At 41.7% G+C, this 21,647-nt stretch overlaps 1 protein-coding gene across 6 annotated transcripts in view; it reads right to left on the bottom strand.

Annotated features, from left to right (window-relative positions):
• ptprfa (protein tyrosine phosphatase receptor type Fa) overlaps positions 1–21,647 on the bottom strand; it is a 344,773-nt gene that overhangs the window by 293,363 nt on the left and 29,763 nt on the right. Inside the window, exon 2 of one of the 6 annotated variants that reach the window (XM_086224168.1) lies at positions 4,051–4,163. The exons of the other annotated variants lie outside the window; for them this stretch is intronic. The gene's annotated coding sequence lies outside the window, so the exon portion shown is untranslated. The remainder of the gene's footprint in view (positions 1–4,050; positions 4,164–21,647) is intronic. 6 annotated transcript variants of the gene reach the window in all.

Here is a 21,647-nt window from a genome sequence, read left to right on the forward strand (position 1 = left end):
ATAGCAGGAACACATTTATATTCATGAAAGCAGCCTTGCTAATACCGCAAGGTCCTCTGGGTGCACGATGGAGAGGGCACTCCTTGTGTGATACAGCGCTCCGACAGAACCATCTCTCTAGACCTGCCAATGCAAAGGTTGTTTGCCCACATGCCATTAACCAGCACAGTTCCTCCCGCAATACTGACTGTCAAGGAGTCCTTTCAAATCCAAAGCCACTGAAAATTGTGATCACTATTCCATGCTAGCAGTGAAAGGCCATCCTACTGATGGAAATCCAGGAGCACCGAGATTAAAGTAAAAAGCAGTTTTGATAAGATTCTGATTAAAATCTTGATGATAAAACAGTGTTTGTGGACTAATATGAACTGTTTTGAGGATTTGGTCAGAACATCATCAGTCCCATCCCCAATAAAGTTCTGTCTTTTCCCTCTGTTTTGTGTGAATTTATAGTTGTTTATCTGCTTGTATTTGGCATTAGAAGGTACGGAAAAAGACATGAGCTAAACTCACAGCTGTTTTAGCAGAATCTAACCCTTTAGATTTTTAATATGTGCTAATATAGGAGAGCGACTGGCTCTGCTGATTAATACTGTATAAGATAGAAAACAAAATACAACGGCAGACAAGACCAGCACTGATAGACAAGCAGTGGTGGTTAGCAGTTCTTAAGTTGAAGAGAACTTTTAACACATTACTGTTAGAACCATAAACTCTTACTGAATTTAAGCAGTATTTCCCCCATATTTACACAGCCTCAGTGTGATTCTTCAACTATAAAGAATAACTATAATATGAAACCTGCCTGAATTAAGAGTTACATTTATACTCGTTTTGCCACAAACAATACATGGAATGACTGATGAAGTCTGTTCCTCATCTTTTTTAAATAACTGCATGTTTTGATGTCAGAATACTTAAAGCCAGAACCTGGCTAATAAATTAAGAAAATGATTATTCCGAACAGACGTATAGTGAGCGGTTTATACCTGACAAATTAAATCAGTTTAGCATTTCAAGAGACTCAGAAAACTGCATTGCTGCATTACATAAATGTAACTCTTTATGATGCAGTGTGATCACTCACAAACTGAAGTAGATTATTCAATTTGCATCTAATTTGCAAAAATGATTACATTGTCCGTGTTTTTTAATACATCCATAAAGTTTCAGTAGTTTAGCTATAAGATGTATTGAATAATCAAGTGACTCACGTTATCTGCTTTTTCCTTCTCCAAACCACCATTATTACAGTACAGTATATGCCTTTAAAAATCCACTATTAGTCAAGCCTTTCAACCATACTGTTTTCTGAAGGCAATGTTATATTCAATATATCATAAGTTTCATTCATATTTCAGATTTTGGATTTTAATTTGTTCCCACAGTGCCACTAGAAAGATTTTGAGCTGCATGGCCCATTTTACATTAAATCAATGTATGTGAGAGAAGTGCAAAATTATTCCTTTTGTCAGCACAGAGCAAAATCAAACTAAGCTATGGGTGCTTCAGTGGAATTAACCCACAGGAAAGAAATTCAAGCGTAAACCCTTCAAAGCCAGAAACCAATTCTCCCCAGCTGAGTACATTCAGAGAAGAAACCTTTAATCCTTTAGGGATTGAAGTGGCCAACACCCCCACACCTGCACACAAACAAGGCAAACATAGATTTCACTGCTCTAATGTTACATTTTAAAAGCTGCCTTGACACTTTTATCCAGTCTTGTGCAAGCGAGCAGCTCCTTTTTCAGCTAAAATCCCTGCAGCCATCTACAGACAGAACAATGTTCTGCCTTAACATTTTATCCAAGCCGCTTGTGCACTGACATACAGCCCATCCATTAAGTATGTAATTAATGCACAGCTACTTTGTGCCTATTCATTAAAAACAAACAAACAACAACAACAACAAAGTAGTAAGACATAAGTTCCAATGTTGGCAAAATACCACCACAATGTAGAATTTGGGCTTGTACGGTCTTTAATAGCAGTTGTGAAGCAATAACAGTGACAGTATTTCTGTGGTTACTCTCTTCTATCTCTTGCCTGTTGTTCAAAAGGCGGCACAGAATTTGACACTGACATGATAAAAACGGGCTTCAGTTACCAGTGGAGACGACAAGCTTCCGCTGCTTTCAAATGCTTCTGTATCCATATCATGAATAGAGCCTTAACCACTCATTATATGCTGGTTAAGGATTGGAGGCTCCTGAAACATGCCCCAAATGACCATATTCCCCTGGTGTTGTGATAAACTTTACCACTGCAGAGCCATTTGACCAGGGAGTAAATGTCAATTACACCTGTTAGGCACACATTGTGGAGGCATACAACAGTAATACAGTATTGAGTTTCTTTTTAAATTCTGAAATGCTTAACTGTTGCATTGCATTGTATCATACGACACAGGCGTCTTTTTTCTGGACTGTTCTCAAGCGTCTTATTCCACACTGAATTCCCAACTCGCTACCAAAACAAACTTGAGATTTGAACATCTCCAACCGAAGGGAAGCCTACTCAGCCAGGTACCGGGCTTTAACTTGTTTACTGAGGCTCCCAGAGGGGCCTTGTTAAAACCCTCGTCAAACTTAGAGGACAAAGAGAGGGCCAGGGCACAGGCGGGCCAGGGCAAGTCTCGGAGTAGTCACAATACTAATAAAAGTAGCAGTAGTATAGTGGGCTCATCCGGACAATGACAGGCTTATTATTTTCAACACAAGTTCAGGTTAAATGGGAAAACAGTTTCTAAATGCAACAAATTACCCTCACCACAGGTTCATCCAATGGCCCTTTAAAACATGAGCTGGTTCGGCCCTGTTTGTCTTTCTGCTCACATCACACTTGAGATTTTTTTTTCCCCACATTGGATACACAGTTGATAGAAGGTAATTAGTGTGAGCATCAGCTGGCTGCATGGAGTCAGATATCTGGACAGCTCTGGCTGTGTTCAGCATGCGTTAAAATATCCGTCTATCTACGGCCACGACATTTGCAAATCTTAGATAACATAAGGTTCAACAAAGTCAGTAGCCCAAGTCACTTAACAATCGCTGGAGTGTTGCAGCATGTGTTTTAAGAGATATAATGAGGGCCTTATGCTGGAGAGTGCAGTGCAAACAGTAACTTGGCCAGTCAAGACTTACTAAAGACTGGATTGTATCCATTCAAACCTTTTTGAATCAACAGCAGTTTGGAAAAGTTCACTGCAGTCACTTAATTTTGTAAATCTTGAGGTTGAGGAGCAAGAGGAAGGATATCATGTAGTGCCTGGACAATGGTCAGGCGTTGGCAAAGCTGAACAAAACAGTTGTTAAAAATAAAGACGCGATTATTTACAGTGATCACTCAAAATCTGTCGGGAGGTCTATTACCAGCTGTTAGCAGGCATGTCTGTCTGTCAATCTGTCTCTCGCTCTCTCTCGTGCTTCTCTTACATTCAACCCTGTCTTGTGTGTTTACTGATCTCATTGACTCTGTGACCAATGAGCGGTGTTACAGGGGAGCATTGGAATGCCAAGACATTCCGCTTAGGGGGCTCTCCTTCCTGACCTTTGAGCAAAATAAACTTAACTGTCCCACCAGAAAAACATTTTTTTGCTCCAGCTTTACTGAAAAATGTGCATCGATATTGTCAAGCATACCAACCCTTATCATTTTAAATCAAATATCTAATCAATGATCTTCATTTTGATCCAGCCATTGTTTTCAGTCGTCCAAAGTTGTTACTCAGTGTTCACTGAGACAATATGATACTTTCTGGTCCCATCATATCGTGAATAAGCAGTGGCAGCACAAGTTTCATCTTGTGTGAACGTATGAACGCATGTTCACACCCAGCTTATAAACATGTTTGCTAATAGTGTTTGTAAAATGTAATAAGCAGTTGTAAATCACTGTCACTGACGTCAGGCACAAAGTCACAGAGCAGAACAAAGCCCCAAAACTAACAAGAAAGCAATACATAATCAAGATGCAGAGAAAGAGAGGGATGCAGTGCAAGATTTGACGTCTCCTTAGGATTCTGTCAATAGTCGAGAATTACTTACTTACCTGAATGGTTGATCCTCATCTGATGTCCTTATCTTTTCATTACCTCAAGGATAACTTTGCTTCATCCTCTTAAGGGTTTTTGTGGTTGATTTTTAACAACCGCTTTGCATTGACTGGACAAGAAACGGACAAGAAAATAGGTTGGAGATGAATATGTGAATATTTATAAAAAATAGAGTTAGAACAAGGTTTTTTTTTTCTAAATAAGCAGCAAGTTACTTGTACACTGATGCACAGAGGAGGTCACATCTTCATCTTGACACCTTCAATAGAAACAATTAAAAGCATCTTGTCTTTGCTTAATACCTGTTCACATCCTGCCCAATTAGGAATCAGAATGATGCTGCGCTACATCTGCAGTGCACCTCTCTCTCTTCTCTCTCTCTCTCTTTCTCATTCTTGCTCTTTCTCTTTTAAAATCAGATTTACAATGCATAAAAACACCAAAACTATGAGTAGCTTCGATGAGGAAACATAAAATAGATTTCAGATCCAATTAATAGGTGTTCATCCCAACCTAGGAAATGAAATTAAGAACTGGATTACTGTGACCTGCAAACTTTGATGAGAGTGGTTAAAAAATTCACTCATTCATTCCTACAAAGTATGAGAATCAGTCTGCATGAAAAAATATCCAACCTCAGCAGGGTCAGAGTCAATTAAAGATTATGTGTTATTAGTACTGTTGAATGAACAATTGCCCACATTCGATCATGTTACTTGACATAGTTTGTCACCGCTTTAAACTGTTGAGATGGCAGATTTTGTGAAGTGAAACTGGAATAGAAGAGGAGCCAGCAGTTTCCAGGGTTAGTTCTGAGGTAGACAAAACCAGGACTGGAGTGTCACCTGAGCCAGAATGACTGGCTACCTTCCAGTCACTGTAATCATTACACTGCTGACACCCTACTCCAAAACCAATGGGACCATGTGTGTGTGTACGTGTGTGTGTGTGTGTACGTGTGTGTGTGTGTGTGTGTGTGTGTGTGTGTGTGTGTGTGTGTGTATGTATGTGTGTTTTAGAGAGAGAGCGAGAGAGAGAGAGAGAGAGAGAGAGAGAGAGAGAGACTAAGATAATGATGTGGGCAACAGATTTGCAGTCCTAAGGAGCAATATAAAACTTGATATAGAGTTCAAAAACAAGGATTGCCCACTTGTCTTAAACTGTTCAAGAGATATTACTTTGTGAGATTGGGACTTATAGATAAATATATGACATTCCAAAAAGATTTTGCCTGTGGCCAAAAGCTTTCTTCATTTAAAGTTTTTCTTTTCACCCCAATCTCTGTCAGCAGAAACTTTCTCCACTTTCTGATCGGGGTCTCTACTTGAGCTAGCTCATGCTCTGAACCAGAAATCTCCAATGGAATATATAACACTGGCATCAAAGATTCCAGTTCTATTCATATCTTTATTCTTAAGAATTAAAGAGAAGTTTGTTAACATATTAGTCATACCATGATTTAAATAACACTTTACTCTGAAAATCATTGCAAAAATTTGCATCAATACCTGGGATTTGTGCACCACAATTATGTGCAGAGTTAAGGAAATGTGCTTGTTGTGACCTTTCATACCACAGACCTATATATACAGTAGCGTATAACTAAACAATGTAAAAGTTTTGTCAGCCACTGTCCTGTCTAATGTATGTGAACAGAAAGATTGATTAATCACATTTTAAAGTAGGATTATTGAATCAAAAACAATGACTCAAGAAACAATGTCTATAGGGAAAGTATTCTGAAGATAACCATAATTGAGCAGTTCTGGACAGATGAGTCTCAGTGATAGGTGTCAGCTTTTCCTTCCTGTTGGTCAGGAAGATGTTGGAAAGCACAGGCCTGTATGGGGCTGAACGCTGACTCCAAGTAAACTAATGTAAACTGAGATAGCTAATCCTGGCTGGCCAAGCATTCTCCAGCAGCAGCAGGATATGCGCATTGTGGAAGTTCCTGGTGAGTTCCAGAACACCACACAATGTGCCAGTGCCCCAATGTATACTGCAGTGAGTGTCCCTATGCATGAAGTATATGTACACAAAAGGGGCATGGGCAGTAAGTAAAAGAAAATCAAGCCACATCAATCTTGCAATTCTTTATGGGCTTGTGCAATGTAATTTGGATTATTATTGAATAATACTGAAAGTTATGATCAAAACAGGATAAGATGAATGTTGTCATATGATGCCATAGGCTGGAGAGCAAAAAGTGAATAAATGTATAGATACATTTATAACAGTTTATAGCAGCATCGAGAGCATCCCGGTAAACTACCTACTCAACACAAAACAGCAATCAGACAAAGCTAGACACTAGCTGCCGAATACGTGCTGAATTATTCAGGTTGAAGGACTAATATTTCTTTCCGAATCAACATTCTTAAACTGAGGTGGGGCCTGAAAAAAAAACAGTATTTATCTTCTTGGGTTTAGTTTAACATTAATGTTACGGCTTTGTTTATCAAGTCTGGCATCCTATTTCCTTGATGCTATGACATACAAGGCAAAGTTCTGCAGCCCTGCCCAGCAGTATCCAAGGGAGCAGCAGATTGCTGAGGCCCAGATCTCAGCCAGGCACAGTGGGTCACATCCCCTTAGAGCCCAGGCCAGACTGCCGTTGAGCCAGAAGCCAAACCTCCTGCCACTGGGGACATCACGCTCTCAGAGAAACAGGGCCGGCACCCTGCCTGTCCTCCCCTTATTCAGCTTACAGCTGACTGCATGGGCACATCATGTAATGGACATATGGTCATGATTCATATCCGCCGAAGGAACTGCTCGTGTGAAAATGTGAGCTTTAAAAGCTCAAAGCAAGAAACAAGACTAAAATGACCAAAGGAGTCAGCTTTGCTCCTGGGGAAGAGGACTATATATAGTAGAAATCAAAGAACATGACATCTGATTGTTATGTGAACTGCTCTTTGTGTACTTCTGTACCTCCCATTTTGAATGCATGAAAATGTGAATATAAGACTCGCACAAAAAGACCATAAAAAATGGAACACCAGTGCTGCTGGAGGCATAAGACTAAAGTAGTCTAGTGGTCTGCGAGTAGTAGGGATGTGATGGTGTCAAATTTTTTTAACTGGACCAGTTACTTCTCCACTTGCATTTTTGCCTTTCTAGGCTCCTAACTGAAGCCCACCAAGTTTCAGCCAATGTTTCTTTGTCAGGTGTCGTAGTACATATGGTATGTCGTTGTATAGATGCGATGATCTGTCATGCACTGGCAAAGTGAACAAGGTGGTAAGTGAGACTACACTACACAGTACACAATGCTGCTCTCAACAGACACCTGAGTTTTTAATCACCAGTATTTGGTGAACAATGCCAATCCACCAAACACAAATTTCTAATGAAGACTGTCCAATAGTGATTGACAGCTGATCGGCACCTGATCGACCAGGGCACCCCTACTGGATTCCAACGAGTGATGGCTGGCCAAGAGAAGAGTGTGGTGGCATGTTTGCAATGCAAAAAAAGAGGTGAACTTTAGTGGTGTGTTTGCTATATATATGGAATAATGTGTGCAAAAATGTGTTCAATAAAATGGCCCCTTTCCTTGTTTTGTTTGTTGTTTATTTTTTAGTAGCAATTAAATAGGGGTTTGATGAATGAACTTGAAACAACAAAAGCAGGATCTCAAAATCTAAAATAAAACATATCACTATCATACTAATATATCATGATCACATCATCCTCCCAACCATCTATTCAAGCTTGGTATTACCCTAACCAGTAAACCCCATTGAAACTTTCCAAAAGCTGGTGGTAGAGTTGCCTGCCACCTGTACTACTTAGGCTTTACATCGATTCTAAATAAATTACAGTAGTGAAAGGTTTGGAGGCCCAGTCATACGTCCACAATACCACCAGTGTGAGCGGAGGATTGGTGCTGATAAGTGCTAATACAGCTGAGCCTTCAGTTAGACCTTTAAGCCTGCTGTTGTAACCAGAGGGGAATAAACTTCATGCCAATCAAATTTTGCAATCCACAAAGTTGGACAAGAAGAGAGCATCCAAGCTGACACATCTCTTATTCAAGGAAGTGAGGACAGATTCTACTGGATTGAATTCCTGATGAGATTTGTAGAAGTTTATGAACAGAAATCTGTATGTTGGATTTATTTCACTAGCTATACGGCCAGAATTTATAATCTTTTTAATGTTTTGGCTTTTTTAGCTGTATTTCTAAGTCATTATGTGTCCTTGTCCAATAAAACATACTGTATTCTGATTTCAGCCACTGTGATGACAAAAATATAAGACCCCTAAAAACAAGTGTCTCCCCTATATAAAATTGCTTTTCAAATTCTGAAACAAACTAATATGACCATACAAACTTACATAAAATCAAGACAAATATTAAAGGGTCGATAGATAATGTGATCACAGCAAATTAGTATGATGAGAATGTCTTTCCAAGGAAACGATCAAGAAATCAGTAGGAAATGAAAAAACAAATAATTTTGAATTTGATGGATTGATCAACAAAACACTGAATTTTCATTTCTCTTCTTAATTGCATTTACATATTCTGAGACATATTGTATGTAGCCCCCACCTCTCTTGAACAGTCAGTAAACAGGTGAGGTATGAGGGGCTTTCAGACACCCTGTGACAATCTCCAAAGCACTTAATTTGAGGTACAATGAAACCTTTCCTTCTGTGAATAAGAAAGGATATGAGATGAAAAACTCATTTCATTAAGTCATTAGAGAATGTCTTTGTATTTATTTTTCTGAGTGTCACATCCAAATGGGAACCAAATAAGAGGACATTCAAATCTCAGTCAAATGTTCTCAAACAGCAAACACCTAAAGAATATGACATCGTTGGGCTCACAGTTTAACAAACTTTTGTCTCACCTGCCACAGAGCACACCTCTGCGATGGTGACACCAAACCCAGCTATGCTTCCAGGTTTACCCTCAGACTCACAGCCACCAGTCAGTGCTGCCTCGCACAGCATGGGGTATTCAAGGTGAGTTGCAATCATGAGAAAGAGAAAGATTTCCAAAAAAATGAAACTGTCCAGTAGACACCATAGGGAGCATTATGAAGGAGTTTAAAATATGGAACAGCTGTAAACCTGCCTGGATATATGCAAAATGTCATCAAGTGCCCTTAGCAACTTAGTCTGGACAACTAAGAGATACCCTGTGTGACTCTAAGACACTCAAAGAATGACTTGATGAAGGCTGGTACAAGCACTTCATTGGCAATTACAAAATGTGCACTGAATAAACAAGGACTTGATGGCTGGACAAGACACACTTGACTTTTGACCCCAAGGAACATCAAATGTCAACTAGAACATGCCAGGAGGAATTTGGATAAGACTACAGAGTTTTAGCAGAAGTTCTGTGAACTACTGCAAAAAGATCAGAACTGTTTTGACATATGGACCAGTGGTATGTCTGTATGCCAAAGGCCAAGCTTTTGACCAGAAGAAAATCATCCCCGCAGTCAAGCATGGAGGTGGATAATTAATGATGTTGGGTCGTTTTTCTCAGGAACTGGCAATCTTGATTATCGACCAGGCATCATTGATTCCCAGCAATATCAGGCCATTTCAAAGAGAAAGTTGATGCCTTCTGGAAAAGTCTGAGAGCAGGATTATGCAAAAACTATGGAGCTGCTTTTCACTAAAGATGAGGAGGTTTGAGACTGGAGACAGAAGGACCAATTATACTGTCTTTCAGGGAAGACTGTGCAGCAAAATCCAAATACAGAACAACAACACATGCACTGCAGTGTGTGCAGAGGGCCAGAAGTTAACCTTGGAAGGACACATTTTCCTTTTACTGAGCTTTTTAGTTTCAAATCGGGTAAGTTTAAAATACTATTATCTTTAAACTGTAGTTGCTACTGAAATGTGTTCTAATATTTTGACCATCCCATTTTACATGAGATTACCCCATTAGAGAGACCTTTCAATATAATGCAGTAGTCAACCACATACACAATCAATGTCTAACAGAGTGAACTGAAATGAAAGATGAATCCATCAGTCAGTCATTGAGCTGACAAACATTCAGTCTCACATTCACTCCTATTATCACCTCAACTCAGTCCATGACTGAGACTGGCTGACTTGACTAACTTGTTTATACTGAATATATGCTAAAATAATGAACATGAGTTTTTCCAGCTGTTTTTTTTTTACATTAATTTAGGATTACTGACACTGCCCTGTTCAATGGGACCTGAGCTGTGTAAGAGGCATGCGGCTCACTTCTAAGAAGGACGAGCATAGGATTTAGTAGTTCCAGCAGACTATGCTGGGGAGTTTAGCAGATTATGCTGGGGAGTTTATTCTCTTTTTAGTTTTGTGGGATTGGGTATGGGGGGGGGGGGCCTCATAGGTTTGTCACACTTTTTGATATAAAATGTGTGCTGTGTGTGTGCCAGGACGTGCAGCTTATTTCATATGACAAACTGAGTAAATTGTGTGCTTTAGGTGATGGAGATTATACTCTGTCTGACATGAGCCAGCAATTAGCTGCATGTGAATTGGATTTTGTGGAATATGGGGAGGTCTTAATGGTCCTGTTAAAAGGGCTAAAGTTTTTTAACACTTCAAGCTTTATGTGGCCAACATTGTCTTCCTCCAGGAATCCCACCTTAAATTAAACAATTATATGAGGATGAGGTGACCATGACTGGGCCAAGTATTTCACTCAATTACATAAAGGCCATGGCTACAGCTTCTAAAAAGCTCCAATTTACGCCTGAAAACAGTACTGGATTGCAATGGGGGTTTCATTGTTGTTTCAGACAGGCTGTTTCTTATACCAGTTAAATTCACATGCGTATATGACCCAAACTTTGATGACGCCCAGACATACAGTCATCCTCAAAATTATTCATACCCTTGCTAATTCTTGTGATGTTTTCATTTAGTGATGAAATAAATGCATGTTTTCAAATTTGTGTTTCAGCTTTATGTGACCAACAATTGAAAGAATGACAACAATATAAAATGAAAGAAAAAAAATATTTCTGGAGTATTTTATTAACGTAGTCTAAAAGAATGCCATGTTCAAAATTATTCATACCCTAGTCAATCGTCTTTATTTAATAGTCAATGGCATAGCCTTTATTCTTTATGACTGCTTCCAGATGATTCTTGTACGTGTCCACAAGCTTCTTGCACGTCTCCTGTGGGATGTTGGCCCACTCTTCCTTGGCGAATGCCTCAAGCTGGGTCTGGTTGGTTGGTTTCCTCGCCATCACTCTGGTCTTCAAGTGATGCCACAAATTCTCAATGGGATTGAGGTCAAGACTTTGACTTGGCCATTCCAGGACATTGATGTCATTGTCCTTGAACCATTTCTTCACTACCTTGGCAGTGTGTTTAGGATCATTGTCTTGCTGGTACATCCAGTTTTGGCCAAGCTGGAGTTTCACAGCAGATTCCTTGACATTTTCATCAAGTATCCTGATGTAATCCTCCTTTTTCATGGTACCTTGGACCTTGACGAGATTCCCTGTGCCACTGGAAGAGACACATCCCCATAGCATTGTGCTTCCACCACCATACTTGACAGTGGGCACAGTGTTCTTTGGTCTATAGGCTTCTCCTTTCTTCCTCCAGACATATTGAGTATCCATATGGCCAAATAACTCCAGCTTTGTCTCATCAGACCACAGGATGGTTGACCAAAAGCTGGGATCTTGCTTCAGATGACCTCTACAAAAGGCCAGGCGAGCTACCAGATGTTTTTTCCCGAGCAGCGGCGTCTTCCGAGGTTTACATCCATGGAGACCTCCTCTGTGCAAAACTTGCTCAATGGTGGACCGTGACACCTTTGTCCCTGTTTGCTCAAGTGTTTGAATTAGGGCCTTGGTTGTGGTGCGTGGGTTGGTGTTGATCTCTCGGCAGATTTTCCTGGCAAGTTTGGGGGACACCTTACGCTTTCGGCCACACCCACTGAGGTTTTTGACAGTGTTGAAGCTCTTGTGCTTGTTGATGATGCTCTGGACGGTTGAGACAGGGACACCATACTGCTTGGAAATGGCCTTGTAACCCTTTCCTTCACTGTGGGTACGAACAAGACGCTGACGAAGGTCCTCACTGAGCTCCTTCTTCTTTACCATGATGACCAGAAATTGACAATGACCTGAACACTTTCCCACTATTTATACTCTTCTGGAAAGATGTCTTTTTTTCGCTTTAGCATTTGGCCAATAATGTTAAATAAAAGGTTTTATTCCATTGTGACATCTTGAAGGAATTATTGGACAAAAATTACCACATTTGGCACATGTTTGTTGAAATATTATCAAGGGTATGAATAATTTTGAACTTGGCCTTTTTTGGAACTCCATCAATAAAATAACTCAGAAATATATATATTTTTTAAAATTTTGTATTGTTGTCATTCTTTCAATTGTTGGTCACATAAAGCTAATACACAGATTTGAAAACATGCATTTATTTCATCACGAAATGAAAAAATCACAAGAATTAGCAAGGGTATGAATAATTTTGAGGACGACTTGTAAATTGTGTTATGAACCCCCAGCTAGATCACACAGGCTTCCTACACTTTCGAAGATGGCTGCAGTAGTCACATTATGTATGAAGGACAATGGAGGTTGTCACCCCTGGGGGTTTTTGTACCCAGGCACCAGGTCATTTTTACCATGTACATTAAACCTATTTGAGGATAGATTACTTACTATGGGCAAAGTTTCACCATCATCTACACACTCTTGTGAGTAGTCATAGTAGTCATATAAGATTCAAACACAGATTCATTCTTAAGTAGTACGGAAATACCAAGGATCTATGAACAAAAGAACGGTGTGATGGCCCAGGCCTGGGTCCTATGTGGTGTTTTGTGTGCAGGGTACTGTTGGTGTGTTTGTCTTTGCAGGTCTGAAGCAACCAGGTCATTAGATTGACTGGGAGCACCAGGCCAGAGTTTCCAGTTAGGCCTATTTAACCCTGCCTTCCCAGATGCCTGCGTGGGTATCTGCTCATTGCTGCTCTGCTTAGAGCTGCTGTCTCCCTGTTGCCCTCAGCCAGCATGCTGTTGTGATCATTTTTCTTGGTCCTTGTTTTACACTAATAACATGCACCACACATTGATCAACACATCCACACACTTACCTACACTACTGACACTGACTTCCACACCTCATATGATTGATTATTTACTTTAATAAATGTTAATTTGCGGTTACTATGTTTGCTGCACCTCCTCCTTTGTTTCGGCTTAGAGCTGGTCGTAACAACGGTAACTTAAAACAACCAAAAAACTCTGAAATAAATACATGAAAGCATTGAGAAATAAACAATGGTAAATCATCAGGACCAGAAGGGTCCACCCCAGAATTTTCATAAGAATTTGCCCTGGGTGGCATGACTCAGATGTAGAGTGGTTATCTAGCAACCGAAGGGTCGCTGGCTCAATCCTCGCTTCCCCCAAGTATCCTTGAGCAAGATACTGAGCCCCTAATTGCTCTTGAAGGCCCTGTTGGACTGGCAACCCATCAAAGGTGTGCCTGCCTCTCACCCAATGTCAGCTGGGATAGGCTCTACCCCATTACCCCCGTGTGGCCGGATTAAATTGCCCAATTGTTACTAGATATTTTCAGTCACTACCTATCCACAGCAACTATGCCATAAACTTTAGCTGAGGCTTCAATCTGTGTCAATCAAAGAAAATGAAAAAAACTGGCTCCTGATTGGATGCTACCTTCAAGAAAACATAAGTATTTGGAGAATCTGCATTGGACTAGTTGAATTTGGAACCCTGTCATCAATGACATTTGTCGTTGAAGTGATTATATTAAATAATGGTGAATGCACTACACTTTATGTTGTTATGTCCTTTATTTCCCGAATAACATAGTACTTTTATTCATATTCTCAAATGTATATTGCATTCAGAGAAACAAAGAGATGTTTTTGAACTGATCTTGCAATGGCTGTTAGAATTTAGATACTGCAAAAAAAAACCACCATGAAATGGAGCTTCTGCTCCAAAATGTGGGGGAAAAAAAAGTTTGCCAAGGTGGTCAGTACTGCACTGTTTAAACATTACAAACCTGTGATTTTATGTTTCAAGTTGCTGTGGTGAAGCAACTTGAAATACAAAATATGCCAAGACAGACACATTAATGCAATTGCATTACTACTTCCAAAGCATTTCACCAACAGGAAACCTCCCTTCAGTCAGTTTGTACTGTGATTACAGTAATCTTACTAAGCACTTGTGTTTAAAATAAAACAGCACACTGTTGGTAAGGAGACGTGCTCTAATGTTCTTCAAATTATAATAAATCAGAGAGATCTGTTATGTTTTATTAGCTGGCATGCAGGCTGTAATTGGAGTGTGATTTATTATAATGTCAATGTGACTGTTGTATTATATGTGTTGTGTTTATATTCAGCATTGTGTAGCACTGATTATATTTATTCCAGCTGCTGGAAGCGAGACGGAGTGTGCTAGCAGATGAAAGGTGGAGCTTTGGAAGTGCGTGACTTAATGTCGGATGAGGAAGATGGCGTTGTTGGCGGTTTGCCTGGATGAATTGTGTGACCTCCATCCTCTCGGAGCAAGGTGCTATCCGACCTCTGTTCAAATCTGCAGTCCAGATTGGAAGCAAACCCAAAATACAAACAATGCACTGCAGGCGACTGATTGCAGACACAGTGGAGACATTGGAGGCTGCAAGCAAACGGTTTATGGTGCTGTAGAATTGTAGGCCTCTTGTGCAGGAGGTTGTGCGGGTTTCTCTTTGTACATAGTTGTGTGTTTGTACATCGTTGTTTGCGTTTGTGCCAATAAACCTCTTTCTTTGCATAAATATGATCATGTTCATTGTTCCTTTCGTCAGTAAACTCCTTCATGGTAATAATGGTGTAGACCTCAGGATAACAATTCCATGAATATATGACATAATAGCAGATCACAAAATCTGAATGAATAAATATATATAATTAATAATGTATTATTATTAATATTTTATTATTGCAAGGGAGGGGTTTACATTTGTAACGAGCCCAAGTTATCCAGTGGGGACAGACCTCTCAACGAATCACGAGTGTTCTTTGAAAGTAGCAGTTTCATCCTACAGTGAGTGAGGAAATTCAAGCCAGTCCTGACGTCATTCTCTGGCCAGCCGTGGTTTCACCGCTGTTCATATGCTAATCACAGCCCCTGTAAACTCTCATGAACAATTTGTGGACGAACGCAACATTCACAGGCTGTAAATTTCTGTAAACTGATGGAAATTCGTGGGATTCAGAAGCGTTTACGGGGACAAAAATCCCACTACTCATGCAGTTTGGAGTGACTGATTGATAGCTGAGAGGTAAGTGGGAAGTGTTAAGCTGACGGAACTTCACTAGCTACAGTAGATTTTAGTTGACCACTAAACTTGTCAACAGCTAACAACTGACACAAACACAAGACTCACTTACATTTCTCTGAGAGATTCTTTTGAAATGTGAGTGAGACAAAGGTTTTGCTCATCATCACTAGGTCATGCTAATATCTGCACAAATTAGAAGTTTTACATTTGTTGATATTAATTACAGTGGACGGACCTTGAGTTTTATTGTACAGATGTAATTACACTTAAAAGATGTGAGGATGTTTGCTCTCAGTGTTTACTTCCTATAGAGACAGATTTGCTCCTTTTCAACATTAAGCTTCATCTCAAATTGCAATGCCTTGTGCACATTTTAGTAAGCAAAAGTGCAAAATTCATTCAGTGATAACAGTGTTTCTCAGTAAACTACAATCAGGTTTTCGTTATGAAGATTAAGACAGATTTCAATTTTCCATGTCAGTCCAGCCTTGTGCTGTTTGATTTAACAAGAATGGTGCAAAAGTGGCAGTGGTTCATTAGAAACCACACCTTAATGCAGGGTGAGAGAGGCTGCAAGGGTGCCACTGCAGATTAATTTTACTGAGAGACATGCCAGCCAAAATGTCCCCTGTGGGAGTCATGAATATGCAGATGAATGAATGTCAGTGTCTGACCGTCACATCACAGACAAAATATCATTTTGGGATAATGATGCTCTTTCAATGTTTTATCACATTTAAAAGTACAAGCCCTGTGAAAGTACAGCGGATCAAAATAAATGCTCTTCAGAATATAGAAATGACCAATTACTTAGTCACTATAATAACTTATGAATCTCACAAGAACTTCGTGTTCGTCTTCGTTGTCCTCCGCTTCATCCGGTGGGTCCGGGTCGCGGGGGCAGCAGTCTCAGCAAGGAAGCCCAGACTGCCCTCTCCCCAGCCACTTCAACCAGCTCTTCCGGGAGGATCCCGAGGCGTTCCCAGGCCAGCCGAGAGATATAATCCCTCACAAGAACTGAAGAATTAAAAAGGGACCTATTGTGCTTTTTTCTGTCATCTCAGATGCTCAGATAAAAAGTGGACAAAGTTTCAAATAAGAGGTTAATGTATGAAAAGTAATCCCTGTGTGCAAAAAACGATTGAAAAAGTGGGCAAGCATCAATTTAAACAGATAACATGTACTATTTTTACTGTCTGATTAAGTCCAGTTAACATTACTTGTCTTGTTACAGTAACAGGTCTTCAACTGTCTGACTAAATTAGTTTATAGCTCAGGATTAAGCACCCAATCAGCAGGGTAGAGTATGTATAGACTGTTGACAATGTGCAAACGGGCTAAAAGGCTATGAGTGAGCTAAATAGCTGTCACTGTGTAACAAGTGTTTCCTTCAGATATTCCACTTGTCTAGTTGTTGAATAACAAATCAAATTAACCACGCACTCAATAGGTGGTAAAGGAACAGTATGTGCCATGTAAGTGAACAATGCACGTGATTGCTTAGATTGTCAATTTGGCAAACATGAAAATAGGTATTTTAGGAATATGGTAAACAATTAAGTTTGCCTGTAAAATTATGCTCTTGCACCCTGCTGTAAAGATTTTTTTAATGCTCTCGGTCACAATCCGCTTTTCTAATTAACACATTTCTCTGATCTATCTCATCTAAAACAGTAATTACCCGGTGTTACACTAATGAAGTACCATGTTGCTTCTGACATTGTAACGTCACGCCGGATTGGCTGGCGGGTGTACGTCACCCCTGATTGGTTGGCAGGATGGCCAATCCAGGCCCCGTTCACAGGAAGGAAACTGGTTTTAAAATGACGCTCCGATCAGCTGGAGAGGGGGCGCCTTACCGGTCACGTTAGCGCTGCATCCAGTGGCTAAGTCCGGCAGTCGGGGTAGTGAGTCACTCTGTCCAAACCAAAGGTTGTCACCAAGCGGCTACCGCCGGTGGATACTGAGGACGACATTCTAACCTTGATCACCGTAAAACAGCGCTTCCCCGGTGGGCTAACAACCAACTGACATATAACGCGTCTCTGCCAGCGAGAGCCTAGTATTTGGGTTGGCTACTTAATTATAAGAGCTGTTTCTCTCTCTCTCTCTCTCTCTAATGAGAGTGTGTTTTTTCTTTTCTTTTTTGAATTGGACTAAATTAACTTATTTGAGTGAACTGAATTTTTTTTCTCTCCTCTTCTGGAATACTTTTTTTTGGGGATTTGATTGAATAATTTTTTTGGACTAAGATTCTTTTAAGAATCATTTTTTTCCTTTCTTCCCCCTCTCTTCATTTATGGGATTATTACAAACTTTCCACAAAAAAAAAGAACTTCTGAACTGAACTGAAAAAAAAGAAATATATTTGTTTTAAAAACGAACCTGAGTTGTTGTTGTTTGACTATTTCTGTTGTTCTGGGCTGGGTACAATTTGGTGAAGGGAAGGTTTCCTTGTTACTGTTTATATTCAGGATTGATGTTTTTTTGGGGGGGGGTCATCAAAGTTTATCCTTGATGCTTCCTTGTGTGCGTACGTGAGGGAGACGAAAATGTGACTGACAAAAACAGAAAAAAACAACAACCAAAAACTAAAAACCAAAAAAAAAACAACCATTAAGTCATAATAATTAAATATCCTTTATTAGTCAGGCTGTATGCCTGGCTGCCACCCCAGAACAACCCAGTCCCCAAAAACCGTCACAACATGGTACCTCTGACCCTGCTGTCCCTGAATATCAGTCAAGTAAATCTATAACATATCCCAATGTATGGGATTATATATGTCTTTATTGTTGTTGTTTTGCAATTTCAAACTTAACATTTCACATGTATTTTTTCAGTGTGACAGATGGCTGAACAGAAATTTACAAACACAAAGAGACAGTTATTAACTGCATCAGAAAGTATGTAATAAATGTGCATTTACATTTAGCAGTTGTTTCTTATTTGTTTAGATTTTTTTAATTGATGGATTTTCTTTTCTTTTTTTTTTTCCTGTCCTGTTCAGTAGCTAGGGCAAGCAGCATCAATGTTCCTGGTGCCTTGTTGCACTGAAGCAGTTTTACTCTGCATAGGAGGAATCGGATAAACTCCTCCTATTGCCATTTCTGTTGAATTTTATTTGGAATGGTATTGGTTCATTGGCTCAGGAGTGGATAGGAAGAGAGAACAGGGACAGGATAGGGAAGACAAGGGGGAAGGACAAAAACAACAACAACAATAGCAGAAAAAAACAAAAACCAAACAAACAAACAAACAAACAAAGAAAAAGTAACAACAACAGAGAGGAGAAAGGAAGAAAAAAAAGAAAAAACATTGGTTGCAGAATTTCCGGTGCAGGCTTACCATTTGGTTTAATATAATTTTAAGATAAATGTCTGAGTGTGTGATTATGGGTCAGTTGTGCGCCGCATGCGTGTATGTGTGTATACACGTGTGTGTGTATGTGTGTGTGCTACGGTTTGTCTTGGATGCTGTGCGTAGCTGGCTGTAGCTGATGTGGGGGGCCAGGACATCGCACCCCCAGTCCAGGAAAGCAGGTAGGTCAGGACCAGGCCACCAGAGCACCCAGATACCCCCAGGACACGGGGAGCCCCAGGCCACCCCTCCCCCCAGGAAACAGCCACAGGCCCAACCCATGCCAGGACCCGTAGGAAAGCATAGGAGCAGCAACCCCCACCCGGAAGCAACCCACAGAGAGACGGGGCAGAGAGGACCCCGGTCCCGTCGGGCACCCCCCCCCCCCCCACTGCATGAGCAGAGCCCAGGGGCATAGGGCCCCTCTGGCCCGAGACCCGACCAGAGCCCCCCAAGAGGTCCACCAGCGGCGAGGCCAACACCCACCCACACCCCACACCCTGGCGGGGCAACCACAGCCCACCACAACGACCAGACCCACCGCCCCTGTACAGAGCTACCCCCCCACCCCAACCCTCGATTCCCATCCCCTCCACCCATCCCTTGTTCTCCCCCTCCCCCCAGAGCAGGCGGGCTTCAGGCTATAGGGCACCACCGGCCAGCCAGCCAGGACCCCCCACTGCCCCGAGAGGCCCAGCCTGCCTGCCGGGGTGAGCCGAAGGCACGCACGCCCAGGACCGCCACCCCCGGACAAAACAATCATACTCTCATCTTCCTCCACACAGGGGCTGAGTACTCCATAGATGCTGATACGGTCCAGGGCACCTCAGACTTAGTGAAACCGGCAGCAAGCGATCCACCGCACAACAGCAAGGCCCGCGACCAACCCCAGCCCAACCACCACGCCGGGAGGAGGACCACCCCCCCCCCCCCAAAGAGCAGGTTGGTGCAGTTAGCAAAGGAGGCAGCACTGGACCCACTCCCCGCCCCACCTGCCCCCCCCATCCCAACATGGGTGCAGGGTGCGTGTTGTGCATGGGAATGTAGATGTGATGATGTGGATGACTAGAATGTAGTTAAAATTGGGGGAGGCACCCATGGCATGGGAGCCCCGCCGGCAGATGGCAGAGTTTCCCAGTACATCCTCATGCACTCCCCCAAGCCCTAAATGTCTACGATGTGATTAAAATTGGGGGGTCCAGCCCCTCAAGGCCTAGTGATACATAAGATGTGATGTGATGGGACAGAGAGGCGATGAGAGGGGCTGAGGAATGGGCCAGACCTGCAGTGGGCCAACTTCCAGACTGGCCCCGCTGACCACCCCGTCACCACTGCAACCAGTCGACAGGGAGTCTAGCCTACCTGGTCCAGGGGTCAAATTGGAGCACAAGGGGTACTGTGCGGAGATCCGGGCAGAGGGTCCACCACCGCGCAGTGCGAGGGCAGGGAGGGCCCAGGCCCCCGGTGCATGGCGGAACCCCCAGCCAGCAGCCCATGGTCAGGGCCCCCAGTTCGATCAGCATCAAGGAGGTCAGCTCCCATCCCTGAGACGTCCCCCAGAATCCTCCCATTGTCCGGGAGTGACAGCAGTCCAGGACATCGCGCCAGGGCGCAGCCCACCCGAGGAATTGATGGATTTTCAACAAAAATATAATAATGGTCGACCACTAGTCCTGTAGTCTGTACATAGTGTTTGCTTTGTTCTCAGGCAGGGAGTTATCTTAGACCCCCAGATCACCCACAACTTCAAACTTGGCACTCTGCACACAGAGATTGTAGAACGTAAATTCAGTCATTCTGAAGGAGTTACCAATAGGGTTGGTTACCGAAATTTGTTTCCAAGTAGGAACCGAATCAAAAACGGCTGTGGCTAACTGGGCTATCTATGCATGATGGACCGTGGAAAACGCTCCAAAGTGTGAGTTCACTTTGAAAGACAAAGAGATGAAAAAGGAAAGTGCAACATATATCATAAGCTAATTAGCTGCAAGATAGGTTGCATGTCAAATTTGACGAATCATTTACGACTGCTTGCATCGACCTGAAAGGCTGCACAGTGTTTGATGTACTGCGTTCGTCAACACCAAGACACAGCCAGTGCTGTGCTGCAGTCCCCAACAGAGACATCATTCTGGTTGGTGAAAAAGAGGCTGACAAAAGAGAAAACTGAGGAGTGTCACCGTGCGATAACAAAGTTTGTAGTAAAAGGACTACATCTTCTCTCAGTCGTCGAGTCGCCGTCATTCAGGTAAGTTCAATAATGTAACGTTGCCTATTTCCATCCTAAATCCTGTGGCAAAAATACCATATTTTGTATTGTGTAGGCTAGTGCTGTGCGATATTACGATATATATTGTCATACGATATAAAAGTGTCTACCATACGATAGAGCCCTTCATCGTTTATATCGTAATTTTAACGCGTAACACGTAACTCGTCACGTTACACATGATTAAAATGACACGTTTTATGAATAAAAGCTAATGTAATTGCAGCAACACTACCGGTACTTAGCGGTAGCATTTTTACGTCACTCGCAACGTTTACGGCACTGACAGCGGAGCTGCCGCATGAGCTCTGAGTTGCCATGGACACAAACAAAAACAACATGGCGGAGACGGAGAAGTTGGCGGTGCAGAGCGTGGTAAGTGTGGAGGAGACAGAAGAAACAGAGCCCGAGGAGAAACTGGTGCCAAAAAAAGCGAACCGGAGTTCTGTTTTTTGGACGTGGTTTGGATTTAAAAAGACTGACATGGACCAGACTACGGTAATATGCAGGACATGCCGCCAACAAGTCGCAGCTAGTGGCTCAAACACATCAAATCTTTTCTACCACTTAAAGACACGACATGAAGAACAATATAGAAACAGTGTGAAGATTCGAGAAAGCACAAACTTAAAACCAC

Source organism: Aulostomus chinensis, chromosome 14 (assembly GCF_037954235.1).
Source record: "Aulostomus chinensis isolate RoL2024-O1b breed Wild chromosome 14, RoL_Achi_v1.0, whole genome shotgun sequence".
Lineage (NCBI taxonomy): Eukaryota > Metazoa > Chordata > Actinopteri > Syngnathiformes > Aulostomidae > Aulostomus > Aulostomus chinensis.